The following is a 10,134-nucleotide window of genomic DNA, read 5'->3' as shown; positions in this document are numbered from 1 at the left end:
AAACAACCTTGCCCGGACTTGTGCCTCGGAGGATAATTTTCTAGGTGCAATCCATTGGTCATTCGTAACCTAAGGGGGGCTCTTTACACTTTTTTACCTATCTGGAATTATATTATCCACAGTAGTCTAAACAGTGGGTTGTAATTTGACACAGATTTCACTGTTATTTGGTTAATCCAGAGTTATACCAGAAGACACTAGCAAGGTTCCACGTAGAACCCAAAACCATATGGTTTGGAAGCGAACTTCTTAACCACACAGACCTGCTGGTTTATTAACCATAGACTAGTACACAGATTAAATTATAAACAGTGTCCAAAGTGTGACATAAAGGAATAATGTTGAAATATATTAATGACATATCACATTATCATATACATGGTGCATTTATTACAAAAATACTTCTAGATTTATTCAGTCTTACAAAAGTTCTTTTGTTAGACCTACAACCTTAAGAATATCATTTTATCATTACGTCATTTAAAATTATAACTCTTTTTTCTGCAAGTCCTTCAGAAAGGATGTTACATTGAAATTCTTTACCATCTTCATTACCTTGTTCATATCTATGTTAGAGGCAACGTCCGAAATAAATTTTGAAGCTAGTTCCTTCCAGTTATTTTGATCCAAAATTAATTTAAGTGGGTCGTCATTGAGTTGTTTTCCTTTTTTCTTGGCCTTCTCCTTTTTCAAACCATTGCAAAATACTGTAAAAACAAAAGATTTTTTTCTCAAAACAAGAAATTAATGTATATTCTTCACTTTTGTTTAAATTTCACAAGTCTGTATTTACCTATATAATGGTTTTACTGACTTACACTCAAAACACACACGCACACACACACACACACCTATGAGGTCTGAGCAAAAAGTATTAGGACAGGTAACAATAACTGAGCACCTTTTCAAATTCCACCTGTCTAACACTTGTGGACATGTTTACAAAGTCAGAAAACAGCACAGCTCCCATGACTTTCGGAAACATGTTTTTCCCGCTAAGAGTTGCTGAAGCATGGAACAAACTGCTGGTATCAATTGTTAGTTGTCGGAGCACTGCATCCTTCAAAACTTCCATGCTTCCTGAGATTCACCAACACTACACCTGATTTTCTTCCCTCCATATACACACAGGCATGTATCTGACTCATACACTGTTCGCTTTCCAGACATTTATACATTACTGCATATGCTTTATGCGCACTTTTGACAAGTTGTGGTGCACCTGAGCACTGTATACAATAATTTCATTATTATTATTATTATTATTATTATTATTATTATTATTATCATTATTATTATTATCATTATTATTATTATTATTATTATTATTATTATTATTATTATTATCATTATTATTATTATCATTATTATTATTATATCATTATTATTATTATTATTATTATTATTATTTATAGGTGCTACAAAAAAAAAAACCTACACCACACATCAACTTGGCATTTAGTAGTTCCCTTTTGAAGCCATACCAGCTTTGTTTCCATTGATGGAAGCATTTCCAGAACTCCATTTTTGGGATAGCAAGCAAGCTGCCTTGTAACATTTTCTTGGATTTCCTCAGCTTCTTGAAATCTTGTTCCTTTCAAGCCTTGGTTTCGGGCATTAGCCATAGACCTACAATTTGTCACCTCTTATTACCCTTTTTAACATAATCAAGGAGATCCTGCTCATCTGAAACCCGATTTTCTTTTTGAAGTGACTACACTCTTCACACCTTACTTCCAAGCACTGCTATAAACAGCAGAGGTGAACAAGAATGTTATAACTTAGTGTGCATGTGCAACAGAGTTCAAGGTCAATCTGTGCCAATTGGCTTCTCTCTGCTTACTTTAGCTTTGTCAGCACCTCTTCAGCAATTAGCTTATTAATATGAATCATTAATTCAGAGAAATATACTTACCTGAAAATGTGATAAGAAGAAGCAGCATAAAATGTATAGACTGCATTGTGTATATTGATTATTGCCTGAAACAAATAATATAAATGTATGTTAATTTTATTTATTTATTTATTTTGCTAGATCTGAGAGAGGGGCAGAACCTATAGCTTTTGCAGGTACTCCAAGATTATTCAGTTTGACACAGCTAATCTTTCCTTTAAAATGTTGCAAGTCAGAGACTGCTGTAAACATACGAGTAGAGAGACAATTTTAGAAGGAATGCATTCTAGGGAGGAAGGACTTGTTTTAGTCGTTAGTGTATAACCCCTGTATACTCTTTTGCTCTCTCTTTTACTTGTTTCAGTCATCTGACTGCGGCCATGCTGGAGCACCGCCTTTAATCGAGCAAATCGACCCCAAGTCTTATTCTTTGTAAGCCTAGTACTTATTCTATCGGTCTATTTTACCGAACCGCTAAGTTACGGGGACATGAACACACCAGCATCGGTTGTCAAGCAATGTTGGGGGGGACAAACAGACACAAACACACACACAGGCATATATACATATACATATATACGACGGGCTTCTTTCAGTTTCCGTCTACTAAATCCACTCACAAGGCTTTGGTCGGCCCGAGGCTATAGTAAAAGACACTTGACCAAGGTGCCATGCAGTGGGACTGAACCTGGAACCATGTGGTTCGTAAACAAGCTACTTACCATATAGCCACTCCTGCGCCTATATGTATATCTATATATGTACACAATTATACCCTGGTACCACGGACCTTTCTTAAACTAATTTCGGAAGCAGCAGATAAAATCACGGCTTATCCACAACATATCTTAACCATTCATGGTAAGTCAGACTTTAAGTTTAAAATGTTGAATTTACTGTATTATAGCGTATATTTACAATGCACAGGTATTTTGCCCTATCAGATTGGACAGCGTGCTTGATTAAAAGTACAGTACTGTATTTATTATTCTGTCTTTCGTAATACAGTTGTTGATATTAGCCACTCCTAACGTAACTTAACCTTAGTGTCTATGCCTACGATCAATCGGTTTCATCGAACCGATGATCCCTGCTTTTACTCAGTAGTACCGAGGTAGTGTACTTGCAGCTATTTGGTCGTCATTGCCATCTGAACATAATGTTGTTGCGTCCGAGTTATCTCCCCTAGAATACTGCTTGCTTGTTGTATTAGGTCGAAAAGAGTAATTGACTTGATAAAACGTCTCGTTGTAATTAGCCACGTCCCTATATGCTATGTTTTTAAACCCTACCGAGTCGTCTTCATCTTTCGTCTTTTCAAAATTTCTGAAATAATCCCCAGGAATATACGGAGTTCGTGGTTGAATTGTTAGAACTTTATGGAGAAAATTATGGACTGTAATAAGTTATCTCCCTTTACATTCTACGTTCACATCCCGTCGATGTGAAATTTGCGTTTTGACCATTTTGATGTTTATAAAATATAGTTGTAGTAAAGTACTGAGATTAATATATATTCTTATAATGCATCGTCTATGTGAATAAAATGACAATAGATACAGTGCACTCCTTTAGACTGTGACTTTCGACATATAGAAGTCATTACTTTATTGAGTGTGACATCGTTCAAACAACGATTTGTCAGGATGTCGTCTTTTTACATATGTGTAACAGCTTAAGCATTTTCAATTTCTTCTGTGTCGAAGAAACGATTAATTACTGTATTATTAAAGTTGGTGATTTGGTATAATAGATACTATCGAACTAGTTGTCTTGCGCTATATGGTTGCGCTTTTTAACGTTCTGCTTTCGAATCCAGTTGTGGCTAACTTTGCCTTTCGTCCTTCAATGAAATAAAGAACCAGCTGAATATTGGGTCGATATATCTAAACCAGTTCTTTAGGTGGATTCCGAGGAACAGTAGGCCTCCGTGAAAGTAATCTGAGGCCCCGCTTGATATGGTGTCTTTTAATAAAACATATTTCATTAAAAAAAAAACGTGGTATTTACCATTTTCGAAATAATAAGATATAATTTGTTTGTTTTTTTTCATTTGAATAAATTCACTTTGTAAAACAGTTTTCATCTCATATAATGTCTTCTTAAAGCTAAGGCTGTGAGAGCAGTGACGTAGCTAGAACGCGTGCCGCCTGGGTCAGCCCTTGAGTTTACCGCCCATTAAAATGAAGTGAAATGTGGTAAAATTTACATAAAAGGATCTTCCAGACTGAATATGTAGATGTAGTTGATATAGTTTGAATTACTGTAGGTTGACGCCAGTATGGAAAACAAAGGCAAAGAGTAAGGTTTCGAGTGTTGGAGTTCGAAGAAGACGGACTGAGTAAATTATAATTCAGAATTTGTAGAGTGGGGCACAGAATAAATGCTAAGAGGAGGGTCTATTGGATAACCGGTGGCAGGGTATGCATTTTCATAAGCCAAAGAAGCAGAAGCCACTGTCATAGCAGTAGAAAAGACAGGAACTATGAATTAGTAATTGTAGAGTGTTGCTGAATAAATCCCTGCCGGTTAGTCGATGTTGGGGATGTTCTAGAATGTTTCTGTTTATGTAGAGCAAAAACGAAGTTCCAGAAAGAATTTGATTAGAATAATGTGATTTATATTTAAATTTAATCATTGCAGTTTGGTTAGGCGAGAAAAAACAGTTATTGGTTGGGGAAAGAGAGTGAAATCTTGAGGGAAGGCATCGAGTCCAGTACTAGATTTTGTTAAAGAAGTCATATAATCAACATGTCAAAAGTGACTGAAACTGTCAGAAAGAGCAGATTTACGAAGGTGAAGAGTCTGTTTTATATTTGATTCAATTTACCACATTTGTATTAGATAAATGAAAGCTAAACAAGAAATTAGTAATTTAAATTTGTTCTGAGGTCAATTTTCACCACGATCAACTTTACCTTTCATCCTTCTAGGGTCGATAAAATAAAGTACTAAAAGTGCTGGCTTTGTGCCAAAACTGAAATCACTATTTTAAATCCATCGTGTTATTTAATCGAACAGCAAGAGTTGTTAGAGCGTATTTATTCCAACGTCTGGTGTTCTGAGTTCAAATTAAACCGAGGTTAACTTTGCCTTTTTTTCGAGGGTTAATAAATAAAATACTTGTATGGAACAGTAGACTACATGCGTGGCAGATTTAATCCGTCACCCAGTTTAACACCACTATCAGGTCATTGGTGTCTTTATTGGAGTCCTCTCTGTTGCAAACAGTTGGACTAGGTTTCCGGTTTGAGGATATTGTCTCTCCTTCCTACCCACCAGACCCCGAGATTCTGTGAAAGTCCTTCCTTCTGACTAAGCAAAAGAAAATATCTGGATGAAAGATAAATTAATTCCGGAGTGATTTCGACTCAAAATCACAAGGTACCAAACTAATTTGGCACACTGTTTTATTATTAAAAACTAGCAGTATCGACCGGCGTTGCACGCGTTTGCAAGTAAAGATTCTGCATTATGTAGCTTGTTATTCTCTTTAAGTAAACATTTTTCTGGTTGAAATACGCCGAAAAATAGCGACACAGCAGTCAAAAAATCGTAAAAAATAGGGATTTTCATAGAAAAAAAGCACCTTTTTGATGTAAATAATTTTTGGTGTTAACATGGTCCGATTTGATTTTTTTTCTTCTACGGAAGGAAGAGCAAGCCTTCTATCATACTTACAATTTTGGTCAACTTGCGCCGCAGGGTCTCAGCGGAGATAGTGTTAGTTGAAGGCTACCAAACCTGCCATACACAGACAACTTCAGCTTTATATATAGAGAGATAATACAATAACGCCATTAACCTGCCAATTCTAAAGACCATAATTTATTCACTAATGAATATAATAACCAATCACCAAAGTTCCATGAAAAAAAGTTTAAAACTTCTACTCACGTTCCGCAGTATGTGTATGGTCTTTGTTGGTTCCTGACTGAATATGCTCCGGTTTAGCATAAAAACGAGTCAGCGCCCTTGTCAATCTTAATGACGTGGGCCTCAAATGTTATGACAGTAAAATCAGTGTTATGACAGTTTTCTTCTGTCATCCTGTTTAACATTTTGTTTTTATCAGCTATTGTTCAACATCTTATCTTTTATTTATTTCAGTCACTGAACTGTGGCCATGCTGGAACACTGCTTTGAAGGGATTAGTCGAATAAGTCGACCTTTGTACTAATTTTTTAAAGTCTAACACTTATTCTATCCATCTCATTTTGCTAAACCGCTATGTCACGGGAACGCAAATAAACCAACACCAGTTGTCAGGCGGTTGTAGGAGACACGCACACGTGCGTGCACACACACTTTCTCACAGTTTCTGTTTACCAAATTCACTCACAAGGCATTATTCACTCAAGATATCTATGTAAATCGCTCAGCCATCTTCGATCTGACAAGTATTGCTAAAACTATACTGCGCTGAGGAGATCTAATAAGCCCAAAACATGTTCGGAGTTGTCACTGAACTCGCCAAACATCAGATTCGCGCCTCATTACATGACCTCGTTCATTTTGTGATTGCTTTTAACTAATATAAGTTCCAAAGTTGTCTTCCCAGCCCGTTATGCTCAAAATCAATCAATAAAATAATATCTTTTCAATCGATCACAACATTGATTAATTGACTTACACTAATTCATTATTTTTTCAGGTTACTACATTAAATATCTGAAGATTCAATCTCGAACATAATAGCCTATTTCTTTATTACCCACAAGGGGCTAAACATAGAGGGGACAAACAAGGACAGACATAGGTATTAAGTCGATTACATAGACCCCAATGCGTAACTGGTACTTAATTTATCGACCCCGAAAGGATGAAAGGCAAAGTCGACCTCGGTGGAATTTGAACTCACAACGTAACGGCGGTCGAAATACCGCTAAGCATGTCGTCCGGCGTGCTAACGATTGTGCCAGCTCGCCGCCTTGATTGAACATGATAATTAATGATGAACTGGGAATAAAATGTTTTGTATAGTGAACAAAGGTGAGTTTTTATTTAAGAATCTACCAACAGTAGATAATTTAAAATATTTTGATATATAGCAGACTTTCTACTAACGCAAATTTAAGTATATATACTTTGCATCTAGTCAACATTAGGTATGCAGATTTTATATGACCAGACTCCAAAGAGATTGAATGTAGGCCTGCAGCAACAAGACTTGCTTTATTTAATAAAATCGATAACAAGAATTCAGTGAACTTACCGTGTAGAGTGAAAAATTCGACATTTCGGATAGAGTCCTTCTTCAAGGAAAAGGTGACGGGAGAGAGAAATTAATGACAGGCAGTACAGTTTTAAATTTTTCTAAGCTAATAAGTGACTGTAACTCGTAAAGGCTTTACTACCCTGTCTCAAGGAAACCAATATTTGCAGAAAATTGGATGCTGAAGCGAATGGGAAAAGTAAATGGGATGAAAAAGCTAGAATAAGTAATCAAAACGAGATCACAGCCTAGGTTTTCTATTTTTATAGCATTCACTCAATGTAAGACTTGGAATTTCTTCCTGCCAAGCTGTATAAAACAAGTCAAAACTCAAATGAGACGAACAGCCACTGGCGTCCGAATTAAGTATATGATACGAGTATTGGTTGAATAATTTTCAGAGTCGAGTCCAAATCTAACCATTATATTTACCTAGATAACAAAATTAGCGACTGATTTGTGCCCTAACCGATTAGTATTATGAAAACTGTTTGGTTTCACGAACAAAAATAAAGTATGCATTATTTTTTATTTCACACAGAAACAGTTATTAATATTAGATTTATTACTCGAACGTAAGACAACAAATCTTAATATATATAAAAGTGAAGTTGTGTGAGTGTCTGTCTCCTACGATTTAGATTCCTAACTACTCCCACATTTTGCGGTGCAGTTTAACCAAAACCGGGTATCTTATAGTCGTGATTCATATCGAGCCCTTCTGGGTATTAGCGCGCGTCTACGATGAGTCTACGATTTTAAAAATAATTTACCATCATTTTTCCCCATTTTAATGCATTTTTTCGCTAAGGAAGCAACTCTCTAAAAATGTCTACGATGAGTCAACGATTATAAAAAAATTTACCATCATTTATTTTTTCCATTTTTGATGCATTTTTTTTGCTATTTTTTGGCTATAACTCTCTAAAAATGCTTATATAGTTATTTCCCTTACAAACCCGAGCAACGCCGGGCAATACTGCTAGTTTATTATGAAAAAGAATTAGATTGTGCCTCAGTTATGCGTTTTCAAGACAGAGCATCTCAAGTAGGTTTATTTGGTTTCAAACAGGAATAAAATTTACTCAGATGTGTTCACAATTTGTGTTTATAGAGTATTTAGTTATCTATGATAATAGTACGTTCCATTTACATAGTCTCAGCGTGAAGTCCATTATACAACGAATGATATACTGTTGCCGGCCGTCAGACAAAAAGTGACAGAATGATTGATTGCGTAATTAGCACAGTGTAAGCACGCTGAAGCACCAGCATACACACGTGTGTGTGTGTGTGTATGCATATATATATATATATATACATACATACATACATACATGCATATATATGTATATATATATATATATATAAAATATTATTAGAGACAAAACCACTATTTTGCAAAACAAACAAGGAAAGACTTAATCAATACATAAAATTTTGATAAATAGTCAAAATATTAAATTTTATGTATTGATTAAGTCTTTCCTTGTTTGTTTTGCAAAATAGTGGTTTTGTCTCTAATAATATTTTATAATATTTTACTATAAATTGGATTTATCCTAAATCTGATTTTTTCCCTGTAAATTTGGATTTATTCCCTAATATTTATTATTTATATATATATATATATATTTATAAGTATTTATGTATGTATAAATGTGTGCAGACAACTCCAACACACGCGCAAGCACACGCACACACACACACACACACACACACACACAGAGTAACATCAGCGCCAAAAATTCTCTCTTATGGTAAGCCGTGTAAAAGCACTATATTTCTCCGATGCTTCCCTCACCACCATCCCTTATCATATTCCCAGACGGCCGTTTCTAGCTTTTTAGCTTTCCTTAATTGGAAATACCTAAGAGATGATCCTGGGCAGATCCAAAGCCGTGGATTTAACTAAAAAGAGTCAACATCAGTGACTGATTTTTAGGTTGGTTTGTGACATATTTTAACTTCTCATGGCAAATTCACTGCAGTTACCGCGGTAAAAAAAATCCTCTCTGATGGTAAAAGTTGTAAAAAAAACACTGTAACTTCCCAGCGCTTCTCACCTATCGTTTCTGACACTTTAGCCTTCCTCAATGGGGAATACCGAAGAGAGAAAACCCTAGGCAGATATGGTGTTTTTACACCTTTTTACCATGAGAGAGAATTCTTTCTCCACAGTAACTGCAGTGAATTTACCTTCTGAAGTTAAAATGTCACAATCATATCTTTATATATAAAAGAGAAGTTGTATGTCTGTCTCCTACGATTTAGATTCCTAACTACTCCCACATTTTGCGGTGCAGTTTAACCAAAACCGGGTATCTTATAGTCGTGATTCATATCGAGCCCTTCTGGGTATTAGCGCGCGTCTACGATGAGTCTACGATTTAAAAAAAATTTACCATCATTTTTTTCCATTTTAATGCATTTTTTCGCTATTATATAAGGGAAGTAACTCTCTAAAAATGTCTACGATGAGTCAACGATTTAAAAAAAATTTACCATCATTTTTTTCCATTTTAATGCATTTTTTTGCTATTTTTTGGCTATAACTCTCTAAAAATGCTTATATAGTTATTTCCCTTACAAACCCGAGCAACGCCGGGCGATACTGCTAGTGTTAACTAACCTAAAATTCGTGTCTGTCTGTCTGTCTGTATGTATGTATGTATGTATGTACGTATGTATGTATGTATGTATGTATGTATGTACGTATGTACACACACACACACACACAGATGAGGATGTGCTAAAAAGTCCCTGGGTTTGGATAAAAGAAAATACAGGAGGATCAGTTAATTGTGATTTTATTGAATACATCGCCCTCACGGGTTCACACAATTATTGCAGCGGTCCTTCAGTTTTTCTAAGCCCTGCGAAAGAACTCGGAAGGTTGAGCCTTCAACCAGGTCTTTCGCGATACCCTTACATTTTCATAGTAAGCTAATTGAACATACATACATACATACACACATACATACATACATACATACATACATACATACATACATACATACATACA

At 35.5% G+C, this 10,134-nt stretch overlaps 1 long non-coding RNA gene across 1 annotated transcript; it reads right to left on the bottom strand.

Annotated features, from left to right (window-relative positions):
* Window positions 1-366: 366 nt before the first annotated feature.
* Window positions 367-5,892, bottom strand: LOC115232607. Its single transcript, XR_003883643.2, has 3 exons — window positions 5,792-5,892; window positions 1,916-1,980; window positions 367-707 (listed from the first exon to the last, which is right to left on the bottom strand). It is a non-coding gene; the product is annotated as an uncharacterized LOC115232607 (long non-coding RNA).
* Between the last annotated feature and the right edge of the window lie 4,242 nt (window positions 5,893-10,134).

This window comes from Octopus sinensis, linkage group LG2 (genome assembly GCF_006345805.1).
Source record: "Octopus sinensis linkage group LG2, ASM634580v1, whole genome shotgun sequence".
Lineage (NCBI taxonomy): Eukaryota > Metazoa > Mollusca > Cephalopoda > Octopoda > Octopodidae > Octopus > Octopus sinensis.
Note: the sequence above shows the minus strand (reverse complement) of the source record. Positions and strands in the feature narration are given on the sequence as shown.